Source organism: Pleurodeles waltl, chromosome 5 (genome assembly GCF_031143425.1).
Source record: "Pleurodeles waltl isolate 20211129_DDA chromosome 5, aPleWal1.hap1.20221129, whole genome shotgun sequence".
Lineage (NCBI taxonomy): Eukaryota > Metazoa > Chordata > Amphibia > Caudata > Salamandridae > Pleurodeles > Pleurodeles waltl.
In genome coordinates, this window is record NC_090444.1 from 787,499,011 (window position 1) to 787,520,268 (window position 21,258).

At 46.2% G+C, this 21,258-nt stretch overlaps 1 protein-coding gene across 2 annotated transcripts in view; it reads left to right on the forward strand.

Moving 5' to 3' along the window:
- Positions 1-21,258, forward strand: part of TPD52L1 (TPD52 like 1) — a 943,512-nt gene that overhangs the window by 633,749 nt on the left and 288,505 nt on the right. The gene's annotated exons all lie outside the window — the stretch shown is intronic.

Consider the following 21,258-nt stretch of genomic DNA (forward strand, 5'->3'; position numbering starts at 1 on the left):
CAGAACTCAAGAGTGGCTTTAAAACTTCATTTGCTTTTTCGAAGAGTGCAAACTTAACTGAAGGCTGCTGCTTGCGTACTGCTGGGATCTCACTGTGCATTCATATTTTTGAATGTATGCATGCATGAAGTTCGGGTAGGCATACAAATCCGCTACAAATACATTCACCTTGCTCTTTAGACCAGCTACTCAACTGAAAACATCATCTTGAAGAAACTAGCTGCAGATCAAATCATGTTTGCCCTTTGAGACTCACATACTATGTACTTTGTTCTTTCACCAATCCCTTTGGCCCTTGTTCTGGGTAAACCACAGATAACACATTGAAGATCCTTTGCTTTCGGATCAGTTGTTCGAGGTGGACAAAGGGTAGCCATCGATCTTCTAAGTGGATGGGCACTGGGATTGGTTGTCATTGCTTTCTCAGAAGACTCAGATTCTTGTGATTTATTGGTTTCTGCTATTTTTAGACAATTGTTTTACAGGCTTTTTTCCATTGTATACAACCTGTAGCACATGTTGCTACAATGATAAATATTTGATCCTCTTCACCCATCAGTTTCAATCTTTTGTGAACTTCGTCTTGCCGTATTTCTGCAGCATCTGGAAATCTCTTCTGTCCAGCCACAGTTAATGATAGCTTTTCTTTCTGATTAGTTTGGCATATGACACATTTTTCTTTGTTGAAGGAGTCCTCAGCTTTTCTAGTTAGCAACACTCTGTCAGGAGGTAATGATCATCTACTACCACCTGCTTTGCTCATGTTTACAAATTTTTGAATCAACAAAAACCTGACCCAAAACAATATTAAAATAAATTACCAATATGATGGCTAAAAACATCATTATTTAGCTGTCATTTTGGAAAATGGCAGAAGGGTTGCTCTGAGGAGTTATTTTCTGTCTTATTAAGACTACTTGACCCCCAAAACCTATGTTTTGACACCAAAATGAAGTATTTAGGTCTCAAGGTTCCTGAAATATTACATCATCACTGCAACACATCTGCCATTTTTGAAAATGTCATCCAGAAAAAATCGACCTAGATTAACAATGTCTACCCAAGATAAATTGCTTCTCTAATGTCAAAAAAACACAAATCAAAAATGAAAATCTCTGAACAACATTTTTTATGGAGGTATAACAAGGGGCCAGGACTATCAAGAGAACAACAAAGGCAGTGGCACCTAGCCCATGGATACTTGGGCACACCAGCCTCATTAGTGGTTGTGTGTTACTACCCCAAATACGGGAAGGGCGGGCATTTTCTGCATTTGCATCAGCGTCCATGACACTATTGCCATGCAACTGTATCTTTAGTAGAAGTGTTCATCTTCGAACCAGGCGGAAGGTGGGGCCCACGAGTGGGGCTCTCTGGTGGGGCCAAATTGATCTCAGGTGGGAGGGGTGGGGACAATTCCTGCCACTGGCACATTTGCAATCATGTACATGAATGCATTTTTTAAAGGGATAATTGAACATAACTGTAATGCTTGAATTGCTAAATATGTTCAGAGCTACCAATTTTCTGTAGGGCCGGATTAATTTTTTTTTTAGCCTAAGTAGGGATTGTGGCATTGAGAAGCTTGGAGTCCTTTGTTTCATAGCAACCCCTTCTGTCGCCAGGTGGTTAACATTACTCCTCCTCCTTCTGTTGTACTTTGCCCCTGCCTATATGTTCTCTAATGCCTCTCCTGCCACTTCCGTCATACCCTAGCAGGACACTTACTCCTTTGTTTTACCCCACTTCCTGGAAAGAGCTCCGTTGCTCTGTCGGTAGGTTCCTACCTCATACCCATTTGGAGCAATAATAAGTTAATTTTGTAGCGTAGGGACTGATTTAGAGTTTGACGGATGGGTTACTCTTCACAAACGTGATGGATATCCTGTCTGTCTTATTGCAAGTGCATTACTGTAGATCCTATGGCACTTGTAATTCAGCTGACAGATATCCGTCACATTGTTTCGAAGTACCCCATACACCAAATTCTAAATTACGTCCTTAGTTTACACCTCTGTGCTCACCACCTATCATGGCAATTCCCTTCACCTTTGCAGAAAAAGTCACAGTTGGCACTTGAAATTCTGCTTCATGCTGTCAAATATTATTTTATAAATAACTATCCAGTACATACAGCACATGAAGTGCATTGGCTGTTGTAAGAGGCTGGCCTGGTTTGTAGTGGGTTCCAAAGGTACCTGCACCTTATACCAGGTCCAGTTATCCCTTATTAGTAAAATGTAGTCAGTGTCTAGAAGCCAGGCTGTCTAGAGGTAGCTATAGACAGAGCAGTCAGGGCTGAACTAGGAGACATGCAAAGCTCTTGCAATACCACTGTAGTCACACAGTACTCACACACATGAAAGGCAATACTCAGTGTTATAAAAAATAAAGGTACTTTATCTTAGTGGCACAATGCCAACAATACTTTGAAGACTATACTTCCTTAGGAGGTAAGTAAATTACACAATATATACACTAGTAACCAAAAACAGGTAAGTAAATAGTCAGACAATAGTGCAAACAGTGAAACTCCTAATAGGTTGCAATGGACCTAGGGGGGACACAAACCATGTACTAAAATAGTGGAATGTAAAAGTCGGTTTCCCATCTAGGCAATTGTAGTGTGTAGAGTGGTGCTGGGAGCGTAAGAAAACACCAAAGGTAAATAAAATACCCCACCACAGAGCCCAGGAAAGCAGGAGTAAAATACAGCAATTTTCCTAAAACACACTAGAAGTCGTGATAGAAGATAATGCAAGAACTAGAAGAGACTGCAAGACACCAACAACGGATTCCTGGACCAGAAAACCTGTGGATGAAGGGGACCAAGTCCAAGAGGCACTGAAGAGTCCGGGGAGAACAGGAGCCCCTGCTAACCTGGATGAAGGTGCAAAAGAAGAACCACCGGTGAGAAGACAAAGTCAGTATTGCACCAAAGAAGACAGATGCGGGTTCCTGGTTGGTGCAGAAGATGTTGCACTCCGGATTGATGGATGCACTCTGGTTTGCGTCGCTGGATTCCGCCAACAAGCCCTGGCACATTCAAAGCTCGCAGTTAGTGGAAAATTGTTCTGCCGGGACCAGGAGGGACCTGGTGGGCTCTACCCAGGAGGGAGAGACGGGGGGGCTCTCAGCAACTCAGAGAGCCCTCAGAAGACCAGGCAGCGTGCACAGGAGTCCCTCAGCACGGGGACAAAGAAGGTGCAAATGGAGGCCCATGCAGCACGACACAAAGTATTCCTACACTGCCAGAGAACCACTCAGGAAGCTGTGCTTCGCAGGATGGAGTGCTGGGGGACTAAGCTGTGCTGTGCACAAAGAACTTTTTGGAAGGTCGCACACAAGCCCTAACAACTGCAAGTCACGCCGTGTACGGGGGTACTGTCTTGCGTGAGAAGCAAGCTTTTACCTCCACCAAAGTTGGACAGCTGGACGTTGGGGCTGCCTGAGTCACTTTAGTCCACCATCTGTGTTACTGGATCCACGCCTGTCGTCTGGAGAGGGGACCCAAGCCACCGATCGTCGCTGCAGAGAGGTGCCTGCTGAAGCAGGGAAGTGACTCCATCACTCCACGGGAGATTCCTTTGGTTCTTCTGGTGCAGGCTGAAGACAGGCATTTCTCAGAGGATGCATGACTTGGAAACCATTGCAGTTGCTGGCAGGAGCTGAAGATACAATGTTGCAGAACTCACCTTAGCTTCTTTGTTGCAGTTTTGTAGAGACCCTGGAGCAGTCAGGGGTTTATCCGTCAGTAGAAGATGAAGTAAAGGATGCAGAGGATTCCTGCTGGAGGCTTGCAATCCGAATCTGAATAAACACCCAGATGAGAGACCCTAAACAGTCCTGAGAGGGGGAGTGGTCACCTAACCAGGTAAGCACTTATCAGGAGGGGTCTCCGATGTCACCTGATGGCACTGGCCACTCAGATGCTCCCAGAGTTCCCTGACCATCCTGAAAACAAGATGGCAGAGCCCAGGGACACTCTGGAGGAGCTCTGGGCACCACCATTGGTTCGGTGATAGACAGGGGAGTGGTCACTCACCTTTCCTTTGTCCAGATTCACACCAGAGCAGGGACTGGGGGTCCCTGAACCAGTGTAGACTGGATTAAGTATTTCCCTTCAAAGCATTTCCAGAGGCTCTCGGAGGATACCCCTCCCATGCCTGTAACACCTATTTCCAAGGGGAGAGGGTGTTACACCCCTCTCCTAAAGGAAATGCATTGTTCTGCTTTCCTGGGATTGAGCTGCTCAACCCCAGGAGGGCAGCAGCCTCTCTGTGAGGAGGCAGCACCTGGGGCTGCAGTGGAAACCTCAGAAGGCTGGTATGGCAGTACTGGGGGTCCACTGTGGAGCCCCCAGAGTGCATGGGATTGTGCAACCAATACTAAATAAGTATTGGGGTACAATTCCCAATTGTTAGACACCTTACTTGGCCATATTCGGAGTTACCATTTTGAACCTGTGCATAGGTATTGACCTATGGACAGTGCACACTTAAAATGGCATCCCCGCACTCAAGAAGTACGGGAAAGTGCCCTCACACAGAGGTACTTTGCACCCAGCCTTCAGGGTTGGAAGACCTGATATACAGGTGGCTTATAAGTGATCTGGTACAGTTAAAATGGCTGCAATGGCAGTCCTGTCAAAGCCTTTGTATAGGCTCCTTATTGGTGTCAAAAGAAATGCTGCCGTCCATAAGGATCCCCTGGAACCCTAATGCCCTGGGTACATATGTACCAAATGCTAGGGGCTTATAAGAGGGGTTCAGTATGTAAATTTGGAGTGAAATACTGGGTTACCAGTATGTATGTACAAATTTGGAACCAGAGAGAGCATAAGCACTGGAGTTCTGGTTAGCAGGACTTCAGTGACAAAGTTAAGCATACTGACAAAAACAGTGAAACAGACTGACAAGTAGGCCACACACCATGAGCACTGGAGTCCTGGCTAGCAGGATCCCAGTGACACAGTTAAAACACACTGACAAACAGGCTAAAAATGGGGGTAACCATGCTAGAAAGAGGCTACTTTCTCACAACTATCATAATCTATGCAAAGGCTTCAAGTGATATTGATGATGGAAATTACACAGAATGCATAGTATATTTTTCACAGCTTCATGAGATGCCCATTCCAAACTTAAGTTGAGTAGGTTAACAAAGTAGGTCAGGCACAGAAACAGCCTGCCATGTTGGTCCTTGAATAAATGACACAGTACCAGTGACCATATGCTACTGTTTTCACTAAAGCAATTTTTTTCTGAACGCCTTCAGAAATGCATGTTTCCAGAACATATTCTTCTGTACTCCACTTGGAGGAGGAACTGAATTGTCCAAATGAAGAGGATTGGAAACATCGCAAAACTGCATGTATGCCTAGCATCTAACATTTGTGCCCCTCTTCTTTATGGAAGCGATGATGTTAGAAACCCACATCCCACTTTGATTACCAGATCACTTAAGAATGCAGTTTGATGTGTATGTTATTGCATCCCCAATGTGTCTTCTCACAAGTTAGAGCCTTTACTTCAAAATAGTAGAAGCAGATAAGTTCACCACACAGCTGGGGCTGTACTGCAAATTGGGTGCAGAGTTGCCTCTGAGCTGCAGTGCACCTCTAATAAATATGAGGACAGTGCATTATATTAAAGTAAATGCACTATTCACAGTACAGGTTCAACCTTATGTCTGCACTGTGAAGAATGCAGAAGTGAAAGGCATATTGGCTGTTTAAAGCTTTTAGTCTACCTTTCACTGAAGGCAGAGACTTGGCCTCTTTTTCAAATGGGGGCAGGGAATACACCTTAGGTGTGTATAAGGTAATGTGCTCATGGCAGTGCACTTATTGTGCACCATCTTGTATATGAGTCACAATCAGTGTGCCTCCTGATAGTTCTTTGCCATTTGCATCTGAGTATTTAATAGGGCGCATGTGCAATGGCGAGGGGGTCAATCTTTTGCATGGAATATGCCCCATGCAAATAAGAGGGCATTCGCTTTTGATTGTGGTAGCGTGTATTTTGTGCCAGCACAATCTATATTACTGACTGGTCTGCACAAGAGCTGCAGCACATGCTGTAATACCACAGAACCATGGGGACATGTAAGACCTTGTTATGACCTATCCTACAATGGTTCTGCAAACCAGGCCATGTACACCCCCTTCAGAGCTTGCCTCTCAATGTAGTTATGGTAAGCAGTCACAGACTTTCAGGGAGGTTACAGTGGGGGTAAAGCAAGTTAGAACTTAACAGACACCAAACAGCATAATAAGTTGATTATCCAGCCCAATACCTATCTTTGTAAAAGAGAGGTACTTTCATACACAATAAACTAATACTACATACTACAAACATTATAAGGTACTCACAGTCTTTGTTGCAGGTTTACAACTTTCCAGTAATGATGCCCCCTCTACACACCTTTCCACCTCCCTAATGGTGCCCTGGTGTGGGTCTCGGGCACAGATGCAGTGCTCTCTCCTGTATGGAAGGCCATAAGAGATACTCAGGCCCTCATTACGAGGCTGGCAGTCATCAGACTGCCAGCTTCGCTGTGGTGGTCTTAAAGACCATCACATTATAAGTTGTAAGGTTTGGCAGAAGCCAAACTGCCACAATGCCCCCGGCCCGCCTCAGCCTGCCAGCCGGTTTACTAGGCTGCAGACTGCCAGGCTTTCTGTGGAGGTCACCCTGCCACGAAAACCCTGGTGGAAATGCACCCAGCGACAGGAATCTTCATTCCTGTCGCGGGCACACACATTCGCACACGTCCCCACACCTCCACGTACCCCCCTCCACCCGTCCACACACTTACAAACACCCGTCCATGCACTTACAAAAAACCTACAACTGTACACATCCATCCAAACACACTCACCCGCTATCACACTGATATACACACACACCCACTCACACATACCCACACCCCTCTGCAAACATTCAAACCCCCACACACTTTCCCCCATGCACCGCATACATACATTCACCCGTTCTCCCTGTTCACTCACACAAACACATGCACACGCTCCCACGCACCCATAAACACCCCCACCTCCCCATCCACAAACACCCACTCACCCCATCCACAATCGCTCACACACGCACCCCCATCCACAATCATTCACACCTCCACCCCCTCCACGCATGCATACATTAACACACTCCCCCTCTGCATATGCGCAGTTGCACACATGCAACTCCACTCACTCGCAGACTTGCTCACAAACATCCCACTCACTCACTCACAAACACGCACTCAGACACCCCCATTCGCACACACATACAGGCACACACCACACATATGCACCCAACACTCCACCCACTCAGATGATCATCTTACTCTTTCTGGTGGGCTGGTTGTCCGGGAGAGGATGGGTCCTGGTGGTTTTGCACCGCCAGCACCACCACACCAGCAAGACTTCGCCAAGCCATATAACAGCTTGTAATACAGCAGACGGAGTCTTGCCGGCGTGGCAGTGCTGGCGATGCACCCACCTCTTCGATTCCAGTGGCCAGACCGACGGAGTGGGACTTCCACCCATAAATGGGCAGAGGTCTTCCATCAACTCCAAATATGGCAGTCAGCAGACCACCAGCACTGGTGGTCTGTTGGCTGCAGTGGCTTCAGCGTCTTTGAAAAAGACTTCCGCAGCCTAAATGAGGGCCTCAGTCTCTAAAGTGGTATTTCAAGTTTGAGTCTGTGGTAGGCCTCACTCTGGCCTCCTGCACTTCAGTCCTGGTCTTCCCTCTTGGTTGGAAAATGTGCCAGAGCTTGATGCCTCTGTCGTCCGTGCCATTCCCTGGGAGTTGACATGGGTTGCATGTCAGAGTATGAAGGCAGTGACAGGAGCACACCTTTTCTCAGTCAGCAGTCCTGCTTTATTCACAGTGGTGGCTGGACATTGTAGGTTGTGGCAGGGTATCCTTCCTCATGGATTATTTGATGAGTCAGTGATTCAGCTGAACCTGCTTCCCTGAGTCAAAGGGGCCATGCAGTCCATTTCCAGTCTCTTGTTTGGGCACAAAAGGAGAGTTGCATCAAGTTTCATTGGTAGGAGCTTAGTCCAATCAGGTGCACGTCTGGTCAGCTGCTCTGTCAGAAGCAGAGTCACTCAGGCACACAGTGCAGAAGTCCCCGAGGCTTCAGTGTCACTTATAGTGTCATAGTCCATTCAGGCACAATTTGGTAATGCTACAGGCTTGATGTGGGTCTCTTCTCAGTTGCACAGATTACTCAGCCACATTTTGGTCATGTGCTACAGGTCTAAGCAGCACAGTTGGTTCAGGAACAAGTGACAAGTGCAATGGCTTGGCAGTAGTCTTTTCCCAATGGCACAGACTGCTTAAGTACACTTCAGCAAGTGCCACAGCTGATGCATGGTGGTCAATGCAGCACATCTTGACAGTGCCCAAACCCTCTGCTTCAGTGATGGTGGCAGACTCTGAGCTAGGGCATGCCAGTCTCACTTTCAGGAGTCTCTGTTAGGAGACCCACAGCACTGCGGTTAGGTGCTCTTGCCCACACCAGTAGTCATCTCCTCCTGTAGGGTTGGCTTGTGCCTTCCCTCATCTTTCAAGCAGGAGTCTCCAGGCATTCCAGGATGCTTAATTAGCTCTTGACACCACATAATTGCCTCTCACCTTGGGTAAGCTGGCTGATAGGGCAGACACCACCTCTGGTTGTCCAGTATTTTCTCTGGGAACTCTCTGGAACAACCTTTTCATGGTCAGATTGAACTTGGAACTGGAACAACAAGAGGGTCAATGATTCACATTTTTGTACAGGTACAGCAGACAGAGGATGTGTGTGTTTGCTGTCTGCACCTTCAGAATCAATTTGGATCAGTTCTTCTTTCATGTGTCATTCTCAGGCTGTCTTCCAGACTGAGTCTTTGGCTAGAGTGACACTCCTCACAACAGGCTCCACATTGGATCAACCCCAAATGAGGCTTAAAGAGGAGTGAGCAGTCTGCACCTGGCCATATCTGACACTGATCACAAACCAAGTCAAAAGGCTGACCCTTACTAAATAACCCTTCATACTCTAAACAACAGGGACTACAATTCTACCCTTCACCAACACCATCAACCAAATGGCAGTACTTGGTAAGAGACTAATCGGCAGCCCTCCGCGGCAAAATAACTTTTTTGAATTTCTTTGGGGAGCCTGTCTCGTCTTTCTCCACTACAGTATCTAGGTTCCCTCCCTTCAGTATCAGGAATGTCAGCAATACTCTTCCACTGTCTGCGAAAGGAACCTCTCTGCCATTGTGCACACATGAATAGGCCAGGGACTGCACATATGGAACCCACAGGCCGCCTTCACTCTGGCTCTCTCACACACTCACAAAGTGTGTAACAAGCATATGACTCACATGCACTGAGGATTTTAGTGCAACAATGTGGGTTCTTTCAATTTTTTCTGATTTTGTTTTGCTGGCTTTAGAACTCTGAGCCCATCATCAGGCACACATGTCTTCCTGGGCTGGATGGGAGGGAGGAGCTGACACTTGCACCTGAAAGGGCTAGGTTTGTCCCCACACAAAGAGCTGCATTCCACCCTGTAGTGAGTCTGGAGCCAGGGCAGGATGGGCAAGGACCTTGTGTACTTTAAAGCTTTTCTTTAAAGTCTCCCCACTCCATGGGCACAGCTGGATAGAAGTACTGGACCCTTGACACCACCAACTCAGGGCATTTCTGGACCTGTGACTACTCTGCCAGGAAGAATAACTGCTGTACTGGAAGGTCTGCTACTCTGCTGGACTATTGCTTTGCTGGGCTCTGCCTTGCTGTGCTCTTTGCTTGCTAAGCTTCCTTGCTGTTCCCCTGCCTGGGTGAGAAAGACTGGAGATGCATCACTTGATGACCCCAGAGTGTCTCCAAGGACTTGTTGACTTGCCTCCTCTTGCCTAAGTTTCACGGACACAAATGATTCAGTGGCATATTTACAAGCCACTTTTACAGTCATTTTTTACGCTAAGGCGGCACGAACCAGTCTCCCACCCTGCGCCATATTTACAAAGTGGTGCAATGCAAGCATTGAGTCACTTTGTAACCACTTGTGCCACATCATACTTGCACCAGTGGGGCGTTCCCCCGCAGGGAGGCCCAAAAAATGGTGCAGTGAAATTTACAAGATTTCACTGCATCACTCTAGTGTAATTTTTGTAATGCCTGCTCAGGGCAAGCATTAATGTGATGCTAGTGAATTAGCCTATGGTCCTCCTTTGCTTTGCTTGACTACTGCCAGCATTTTTGGTGCTTGTCCAGCGAAGCACAACAATAGCATCAAAAATGTTAATGCTATTGTCCTAACATGAGCCATGGTGCACTATATTGTAAATACAGCGCTACCATAGTGTCGCTAAGGGGGCGCAGGGTGATGCAAGGAAACTGGTGCATCGTAGCTGATGCCCAGTTCCTTGTAAATATGTACCTTAGAACCCTTCTTTTCCAACCCTTGGGCTCATCTGTTTCTGGATCTGTCCTGCCAAGTGGTGCACCCCCAGTCCGGACTCTTGGAAGTGGACCTAAGGGTTGGCTCCAGTGGAACCAATGCATCCTCTGCAGTGAGAGCAGAATCGACACATAGCTGCTGTTGCGGGAACCGTAGTGGCGAATCGCACTTGGAACGACCACTACAGAAGGAATGCATTGCCGCCACTGCATGAAGAAGATCAGCACATCACCTCTACAGCATGGAGAAACCTGCTGTATCCCATTCGGAACTGCTGCACTTCAAATCCAACGCTTCACTCATGGATCTGACGCATTGCTGCAGTTGCATGGAGGAATTCGGTGCAACACCTCACCTATGTTGGGATCAGTAACTCATACCGCTGCTGCCACCAGAATCAAGGTACTGTTGTTCCAGGGTCCGTGTGGGTCCTGTATCCAGCCTGCACTCCATCGCGGGCAGCCTGAATTCTTGACTTTGTCCTGGTCCAGCGCGACCCATTAACTCTTTGAGAACTATTTGCTTCTAAGCCCTGTACTTCCCTTAAATATTTAAAAATTCATATCTCGACTGATACTAGATGGACTTTTATAGTTTTTGTCTTGTTTTATTTATAAAATCATAATCTATTATTCTAACTTTATTCATTGTGTCATTGTTTAAGTGTTGCACAAATACTTTACACATTGCCACCTAAGTTAAGCCTGCCTGTTCTGTGCCAAGCTATCAGAGGGTGAGCACAGGTTAATTTATGGTGTGTGTCGGACTTACCCTGACTAGGACTGTCATCCCTACTTGGACAGGGTGCATACCTCGGCCAACTAGAGACCTAGGCCCGTATTTATACTTTTTTTGCGCCGCATTTGCGTTTTTTTATGCAAAAACGGCGCAAACTTGCAAAATACAATTGTATTTTGTAGGTTTGCGCTGTTTTTGCGTCAAAAAGCGGCACAAATGCGGCGCTAAAAAAGTATAAATACGGGCCCTAATTTCTAGCAGCAGGTACTTGCAGGGGGCTCTCTAGAAAGGAGACATGACTGTGCACCATGCGGGGGACATCTCATCCTAACAGAACACCAACAACGGGCGCACATACCCTAGGACACTTTCTATATTAAGACTACTGGTCAGTGATACAGATATCGGTGCATGTGCATGCTTATTTTCTCAAATATACCAAGACTCGCATACATATATTATGGGTTCATAGATAATAGCAGTTGTCGCTGGTGACTTGGTAACTCTCCTCTTGCACTCTAGTCATCTACTCATAATGGACCTTTCTTTGTAGTGTAGAAAATATCTTGCTTTTAACTGTGTCTCTGTGTTCTACTACTTCACTTGTTTAGTCTTGATTTTTCACTTGGAATGCACATACTAGACCTCCTCATAAATCAGAAATGAGAGTCCATCTAACAGCTGCCAGGAGCATAAAGTTGTAGTTGCTACTGGTGAAACCTCACACATTTCAAGTGAGAAACAGAAGAGTTAGAAATACCAAATGCTTCAATTGATTCATTTGATTGAAGTAGTGAGGAAAGCTCAGCGGTTTTCAATGCAGATCTGCTAGCACCAGTGTTCATGAGGTATCACATAGGCTTTCCATTAATGGCACATCATCAGTACAGTCCCTGCTAATCTACCGGGATAAAAGCATTGACAGAGCAGTCAATTCCCCATGGGTTGTCCCATAAAATTGGGTATGGATTTTGTAGGAGAGGAAGGAAATCAGTTTGTTTGGACTGATCATGTGAATAATGGGGTATGTTTGGATAGTCTAATTTACAATACCTAATTATACAGAATTGCCAGAACCCCTGCCTTTCCATCAAGGATAACTTTGGTGCCCCATTCGTACCTAGCCCCTTCTTCTGGCCATTTGCTGGAAGGATTGCTCTTGAAAGGTATTAGTTTAGCTTCTGTAATACTCTTGATTTCTTCTTTCATTCTTGCATAGCAACACAGTGATTTGCAAATATAGCAAATTCTGAACTAAAGTTGCGAGAAAATACATATTGCTCTTAATTGTTCCTGTATCTTTGACAATAGCCCTTGTATGAACACCACCCCTACATCCTCTTGAGCTGTTTACATATCATTAAGAATGCCAGAAGAGCAGTTGAAAACATCTTAAAATAGCTGTGATAATCTCTAGGGGTTTCACGTTTGTTTTGTTTGCAAGTCATAATCTTTAAATTAGTTTTAAGAGGACATACTTCACATACTTCAAAAAACAGCATTCAACAGTGCATCTTTCAAAGCAATAAGAGCAGGTTCATAAAAAGGCACTTGGTGCCGACAATTAGCTTTGTCTAACAATCAGGCTGTCACCTAACAATTGATCGACATCAGCCAAATTGAGTGTAGAGCATTCAAAAACGTTTGATATTATTTACTAAACATTTGGCGATTATCATGCACTTTAGGAGATTAGCATGCTATATTTAGGAGATTAGATGGAGAACTATATGGGTAAAACGCCCCCGTCATCCAGGGAAGGGCATCTGTTTGAATATGAGAAAAGCCACTTGGGTCGTCATTGTCCCATTCAGAAGCTGAAGGAGTGTGTCACTGTAGCAAACAAACACAAATGATGGAGGGAATGTAGAACTGATCAAACATTCACCCCTAGTCACAGATCTGGGTTTAATCCATCAATTCTTTTGCTCACCATGCCACCCTAGTTTGGACCCAGTCATATGCAAATCAGTCTTGACCCTGTTTCCCATGGCAACAGTCCAGCCCGAACTGCCAAGCCAGGTCCACCCTGGACCAGAAACAAGCATCCTGGGACCGGTTTCAGAGTATCACCCTTCATCAGCCAGGCTACCTTGAATCCAGTGGCATAATAAGCCTGGGACCCACGTCTGGGCATACCCGGCACACTAATGGCGATAAAAGCAAACAAACACAAATGATGGACAAAGTGCGGAACCAATCAAACATTCACCCCCAGTCACAGATCTGGGTTTAATCCATCAATTCTTTTGCTCACCATGCCACCCCAGTTTGAACCCAGCCATATGCAAATCAGTCTTGACCCTGTTCCTCATGCGAAAAAGTTCAGCCCGAACTGCCAAGCCAGGTCCTTCTTGGACCGGAAACAAGCATCCTGGGACTGGTTTCATGGTATCACCCTTCATCAGCCAGGATAGCTTGAATCCAGTGGCATAGTGAGCCCAGGACCCATGTCTGTGCATACCCAGCACACTTATGACAACAAAAGAAAACAAACAAAAATGATGGAAGGAATGCAGAACCAATCCAACATTCACCCCAAGTGACAGGTCTAGGTTTAATTCATCAATTCTTTTGCTCATCATGCCACCCCAGTTTGGACCCAGCCATATGCAAATCAGTCCTAACCCTATTCCCCATGGGAACAGTCCAGCCTGAACTGCCAGGCCAAGTCCTCCCTGAACCGGAAATAGGCATCCTGTGACTGGTTTCAGTGTATCACCCTTCATCAGCCAGGCTAGCGTGAAAACAGTGGAACAGTGAGCCCGGGACCCACGTCTGGGCATACCCGGTGTACTTATGGTGACAAAAGCAAATAAACACAAATGATGGACGACATGCGGAACTAATCGAATATTCACCCCCAGTCACAGATCTGGGTTTAATCCATCAATTGGTTTGCTCACCATGCCACCCCAGTTTGGACCCAGCCATATGCAAATCAGTCTTGACCCTGTTCCCCATGGGAAAAGTCCAGCCCGAACCACCAGGCCAGGTCCTCCCTGGACCGGAAACAAGCATCCTGGGATTGATTTCAGGGTATTACCCTTCAGCATTCAAAAAAGCTTAAATCCAGTGTCATAGTGAGCCCGGCACCTACGTCTGAGCATACCCCGTGCAATTATGGCGACAAAAGCAAACAAACACAAATGATGGACAAATGCAGTACCAATCATACATTCACCCCAGTCATGGATCTGGGCTTAATCCATAATTTCTTTTGCTCACCATGCCACTCCAGTTTGGACCCAGCCATATGCAAATCCGTCTTGACTCTGTTCCCCATGTGAACAGTCCAGCCCGAACTGCCAGGCCTGGTCCTCCCTGGACCGGAAACAAGTATCCAGGGACTGGTTTCAGGGTATCACCCTTTACCAGCCAGGCTAGCTTCAGTCCAGTGGCATAGTGAGCCCAGGACCTACACCTGATCATACCCAGCGCACTTATGGCAACATAAGCAAACAAGCACTAATGATGGACAGAATGCAGAACCAATCAAACATTCACCCCCAGTCACAGATCTGGGTTTAATCCATCAATTCTTTTGCTCATCATGCCACCCTAGTTTGGACCCAGCCACATGCAAATCAGTCTTGATCCTGGTCCTCATGGGAACAGTCCAGCCCGCACTGCCAGGCCTGGTCCTCCCTGTACCAGAAACAAGAATCCAAGGACTGGTTTCACCCTTCATCAGCCAAGCTAGCTTGAATCCAGTGGCATAGTGAGCCCGGGTCCCACATCTGGGAATACCCAGCAAACGTATGGCAACAAAAACAAACAAATGCAAATGAAGACAGAATGCAGAACCAATCAAACATCCACCCTCTGTCACAGATCTGGGTTTAATCCATCAGTTCTTTTGCTCACCATGCCACCTCAGTTTGGACCCAGCTATATGCAAATCAGTCTTGACCCTGTTCCCCATGGGAACAGTCCAGCTAAACTGTCAGGCCAGATCCTTCCTGGACTGGAAACAAGCATCCTAAGACCGGTTTCATGGTATCACCCTTCATCAGCAAGGCTACCTTGAATCCAGGGGCATAATGAGCCCGGGACCCACGTCTGAGCATACCCGATGCACTTATGGCAACAAAAGCAAACAAAAGACAAATGATGGACAGAATGCAGAACCAATCAAACATTCACCCCCAGTCACAGATCTGGGTTTAATCTATCAATTATTTTGCTCACCATGCCACCCCAGTATGGACCCAGCCATATGCAACTCAGTCTTGACCCTGTTCCCCAAGTCCAGCCCGAACTGTGGAACAGGGTCAAGACTGATTTGTACATGGCTGGGTCCTAACTGGAATGGCACAGCAAGCAAAGAAACTGATGGATTAAACCCAGATCTGTGACTGGGGGTGCAAGTTTGATTTGCTCTCCATTCCGTCCATCATCTGTTGTTTTTGCATGTGTCTCTCTAGTCAGGGAGCTCTCTCGCTCTTTGTCATGCAGTCGTCCCTAGACTATCTTGTGTGGACTGCAAGGCTGACGGCTTTGATGTGGTACTTCAGATTGGTGGCGAACAAGATAGCTTTAAAATGGTAAGTGGTGTGTTAGCTTCTCTTCTTACACCTGACATGGTACTCCTTGCTGCAATTAGCACTCTTGCTATAACACTGTCCTTGCATGAGTAGGGTTTATCTGTGCCCTCCTGCCAGTCGATTTACTGGCGCTGATTCATTTCCCAGGCAATCCTTGCACTGAATCCCCGGTAACACCTGCTGTTTCTGGGGCTTCCGTATTAAGTTGGGAGAACAAATCACAGGAGCCGCTCGCAGGGCTTTGTTGGGGTGGGGTACCCCAGGGGGTGCGGGTGGGACCCGGAGGGGGGGAACGGAAAAAAAACAAAACATTTTTTAAAAATCACTTACCTGCTTCCCTCCTCTCCCATCGCTGCAGGCAGGCACAGGCCCCCAGCCTGCCCTGCGGCCAATCCTGACGCTGCTCAGAGCAGCATTAGGATTGGCTGAGAGTGCCCAGGCAGGTCACTCCCGGCAGACTGGGAGCCTGTGCATGCTGTCTCCAGCGGGGCAACTTTGTTGCTGGGCTGGAGAGTGCCTACTGCGCATGTTTGTTTGGCCGACCCGAGATGGCCGGCCAAACATACATGTGCAGTGAGGGGAGTGCACAGTGCACTCCTCTCATCTTGTCTTCCCCATTGCCCTGCCCCTTTAACAAACGAAATGATAAAGGATTTGCATTGTTAAAGGATTTGCACCAGCAGCTAAGGTGGGGGGGCGACTCTCCTTTGCCCTAATGGAGGAGCTGCAACTGACATATAGGTGCACAAATACAAACTTTGTCCCAGATACGGCTAATTTGATATCTCACTTTCACTTGGATGTCTTACCATTCTCACACCTGAGGTTATTCTTTTGATTCATAGCTCCTTCATATCAATTTCTGAAGGCTGCCCACGGCTCGTGGTTCAATTTATATTTAGGATCTTGCAATCATTTTTAAGGTTATTTATCTTTCAATAATTTTGAAGGTTATTTAATTGCTTAATCTGAAAGGTACATTTTTCTGCAAAATACATCTTGTCCTCACTCCTATTGCACTTTTTGTCATCTTCGATATCCAGCTCGTGCTTTGAGCACACGGGCTGGAGTCTATTTACTATGGATTATCCAGTTCTAATTTACCTGTCTTCACTTTCTTCTCTACGCCTTCATTCACAACCTGGTAAACATTTAATTTTCTGGGGGCCTTGTGTGTAACTCACCCTGTGGAAGGGTTTGGGTAGAAGAGTAGTAACAGAAAAGATATGTCTAACATAATTTCCCATCAATTCATATGGAGGGAGGTAAGAAGGTGCATTCATGCTTGTCCGCTGAAAGAAACCCTTGTGTTCAGAGAAAACAAGTCACTTCCTTTTGGGGCTTGTAGACATTGTGGGAGTGGCTAGATCAGCATACTTCTTTCAGTCACACATTCATCCTATGGATCAGTACTAGGAATCCTAGGCAACCCTTGTTTCCTAAATATTTATCTTGAGCCTTCTGCTCTTGTACTGTGGATTTCATGCACAAATGTGATGTCTAGTATCCTGGTTCTTACTGTACATACTCAAACTGGTTTAGGCTGTCGACACCTGCCCAGGTAATAATATTTCAATTTCTAGAACAAAAAATATCCCTTCACAGTAGATAAGCAAAATCAGACCTCCAATTTTATAATTTGGAAGTGTGCTGACACTGCCTGACCTAATTTGCAAGTTAAAAGCAGGTTAAATGAAAGTTAAATGCCAGACTCTCCTCAACCGACTCCCACCATAGAGAATCTTCTGTCTTACATAGGGTGTTTGGGGCTGTCATGTGGAGTCTGGATTTACTTTGATTACCGCATCCAGTGAAGTGCAGGCACTTGCTGGCCAACTTCACCAGGTGTGTTAAATAAAATCGAAGTTGAAAAGAGTTTCATTAACTACAGAAAACAAGCATTTGCAATGCAATGGGTCTTACGTTTGCTTGAGTAGAGCTACTAGAGTTGTAAATTCCTGGACTTTTCTTCCCACATAAATTGAAAATGAAAAGTAAAACAGTTGACATAAGCAAGCTGATTCAAAGCTCCACAGCCAACTAGAGTGCAAAGGAGAGACACAAAAGGAAAAATAAGTTTGCTCGCAGTCAAACAATTCGGCAAACATGCAATTATCCATGTAACAGGATTGGTGTCCAAGGCAGTAACAAAACCGCCCCATCAAGGGACAAACATAAAGCCTTTACCAAGGATAACAAAGGGTTTTTGAAAGGCAAGCCCATGAACGAGTGACAGTGATGGGCATGTGATGGGCGTTGTTAAAAGCCCACAGATAGATTACAACAGGTCAAAGCTCTTGCGCGCTCAACCTAATGAATATCTTAGACACATCCAGCACTAGCCTCATCATATCGCTTTTTTCCCATAGCATTGATAAAGCCAATAGGTCTCACCTATGCAAGCCCTATTGGCTTTGTCAATCTTTTTTGCCATGTTGTACAGCTGCGCGTCTGCTGTGTAGCACATTTAGAAATAAAATAAAATTAAAAAGCGCTATGATGGAGCAAGAGTTGACCGTGCCATATCACTTTTTATTTTTTTACTGCTATACCTGGCTAAGAAATAGCATAGACAAAGCCAATAGATCTTGCATAAGTACAACCTATTTGCTTTGCTATTGCTTGTGGTTTTTAGGCAAGGGTTGATTAAGTGATTTTCCCAGGATCGAACTTCATTCACCAGTTTCAAAGTCAGGGTGGAAGGGGAAGACTTTCCCCTTCCACCCCCGACCCCCCCACTCCCCTCTGTGACGTCAGCGTGCGATTGCATGCTGATTGTCACAGAGGGCCTCCTCCATCGCGCTGGAAGCTGAGCTTCCATCGCGATCGGAAGAGAAATGCAAAGCATTTCTCTTCCGATCACGTGGAGGAGGCAAGAGAGGCTTCAAAGGGAAGGAAAGGAATTTCCTTCCCTTTGAAGTCTCTCTCAGCGTTTCAAAAGCCGGATTCTAAAGCAATCTGGCTTTTGAAACGCCCACTAGACACCAGGGATTTATTTTTGGAAATGAAACTCGCAAGGGGAGCGACCCCCTGGGCAAGGGTCACTCCCAGGGGGGCATTTTTTTTAAGGCCTTTTCTGCCCCCCCTGGGGGGAAGATCAGCCTGTTTTAATTAGGCCGATCTGCCCCCAAGGGGGGCAGAAACCACTAGGCAGCTGGAATTTTTTTGTTTTTTTTGTTTTACAGATGGGGAGCGACCCCTTAGGCAAGGGTCACTCCCCTAGAGGGGCAAATTGTACTTAGGCCATTTCTGCCCGCTTTGGGGACAGATTGGCCGATTTTAGGTCAATCTGCCCCCGGCACCAGGGATCTTTTTTTTTGCGCCATCACGCAAAGGGAGCAATCCCGTAGGCAAGGGTCGCTACCCGGGGGGGCTAGGGGGGCAAATTTATTTTAGGCCATTTCAGGGGGGCAGATCGGCCTATTGTTATTAGGCCGATCTCTCCCCAGGGGGGGGGCAGAAACCTCTAGGCACCAGGGCAAATTCTTTTTTTGTGTTTTGTTTTTGTTTGTTTGTTTTTTTAGAGATGGTGAGCGACCCATTAGGCAAGGGTCGCTCCCCTGGGGGGCAAATTGTATTTAGACCATTTATGCCCCCCTTGGGAGCAGATTGGCTGATTTTAGGTCAATCTGCCCCCACGGGGGGCAGAAACAACTAGGCACCGGGGATTTTTTTTTTGCGCCAATGTCACGCAAGGGGAGCATCCCCGTAGGCAAGGGTCGCTCCCCGGGAGGGGTTGGGGGGACGGGGGCAAATTTATTTTAGGCCATTTCTGACCCCCCCTGGGGCCGGCTGATCAAGAGGCCAAAATCCACAGGTAGGACTTTGCAAAAAACACCTCTGTTTTCTGTGAAAAAATGTGATGTGTCCATGTTGTGTTTTGGGCCATTTCCTTTCGTGGGCGCTAGGCCTACCCACACAAGTGAGGTACCATTTTTATCGAGAGACTTGGGGGAACGCTGGGTGGAAGGAAATTTGTGGCTCCTCTCAGACTCCAGAACTTTCTGTCACCGAAATGAGAGGAAAAAGTGTTTTTTTGGCCAAATTTTGTGGTTGCAAAGGATTCTGGGTAACAGAACCTGGTCAGAGCCCCACAAGTCACCCCATCCTGGATTCCCCTAGGTTTCTAGTTTTCAAAAATGTGCTGGTTTGCTAGGTTTCCCCAGGTGCCAGCTGAGCTAGAGACCAAAATCCACAGGTAGGCACTGTTTTCTGTGAAAAAATGTGATGTGTCCACGTTGTGTTTTGGGCCATTTCCTTTCGTGGGCGCTAGGCCTACCCACTCAAGTGAGGAACCATTTTTATCGGGAGACTTGGGGGAACGCTGGGTGGAAGAAAATTTGTGGCTCCTCTCAGATTCCAGAACTTTCTGTCACCGAAATGAGAGGGAAAAAGTGTTTTTTTGGTCAAATTTTGAGGTTTGCAAAGGATTCCGGGTAACAGAACCTGGTCAGAGCCCCACAAGTCACCCCATCTTGGATTCCCCTAGGTGTCTAGTTTTTAAAAATGCACTGGTTTGCTAGGTTTCCCCAGGTGCCGGCTGAGCTAGAGGCCAAAATCCACAGGTAGGCACTTTGTAAAAAACACCTCTGTTTTCTGTGAAAAAATGTGATGTGTCCACGTTGTGTTTTGGGACATTTCCTTTTGTGGGCGCTAGGCCTACCCACACAAGTGAGGTACCATATTTATCAGGAGACTTGGGGGAACGCTGGGTAGAAGGAAATTTGTGGCTCCTCTCAGATTCCAGAACTTTCTGTCACCGAAATGAGAGGAAAAAGTTTTTTTTTTATGGGTCAAATTTTGAGGTTTGCAAAGGATTCTGGGTAACAGAACTTAGTCAGATCCCCACAAGTCACCCCATCTTGGATTCCCCTAGGTGTCTAGTTTTCAAAAATGCGGTGGTTTGCTAGGTTTCCCCAGGTGCCGACTGAGCTAGAGGCCAAAATCCACAGGTAGGCACTTTGTAAAAAACACCTCTGTTTTCTGTAAAAAAATGTGATGTGTCCACGTTGTGTTTTGAGCAATTTCCTTTCGTGGGCGCTAGGCCTACCCACACAAGTGAGGTACCATTTTTATCGGGAGACTTGGGGGAACAAAGAATAGCAAAACAAGTGTTATTGCCTCTTGTCTTTCTCTACATTTTTTCCTTCCAAATGTAAGGCAGTGTGTAAAAAAGACGTCTATTTGAGAAATGCCCTGTAATTCACATGCTAGTATGGGGACCCCGGAATTCAGAGATGTGCAAATAACCACTGCTTCTCAACACCTTATCTTGTGGCCATTTTGGAAATACAAAGGTTTTCTTGATACCTATTTTTCACTTTTTATATTTCAGCGAATGAATTGCTGTATACCCGGTATAAAATAAAAACCCATTGCAAGGTGCAGCTCATTTATTGGCTCTGGGTACCTAGAGTTATTGATGAACCTACAAGCCCTATATATCCCCGCAACCAGAAGAGTCCAGCTGACGTAACGGTATATTGATTTAAAAAATCTGACATTGCAGGAA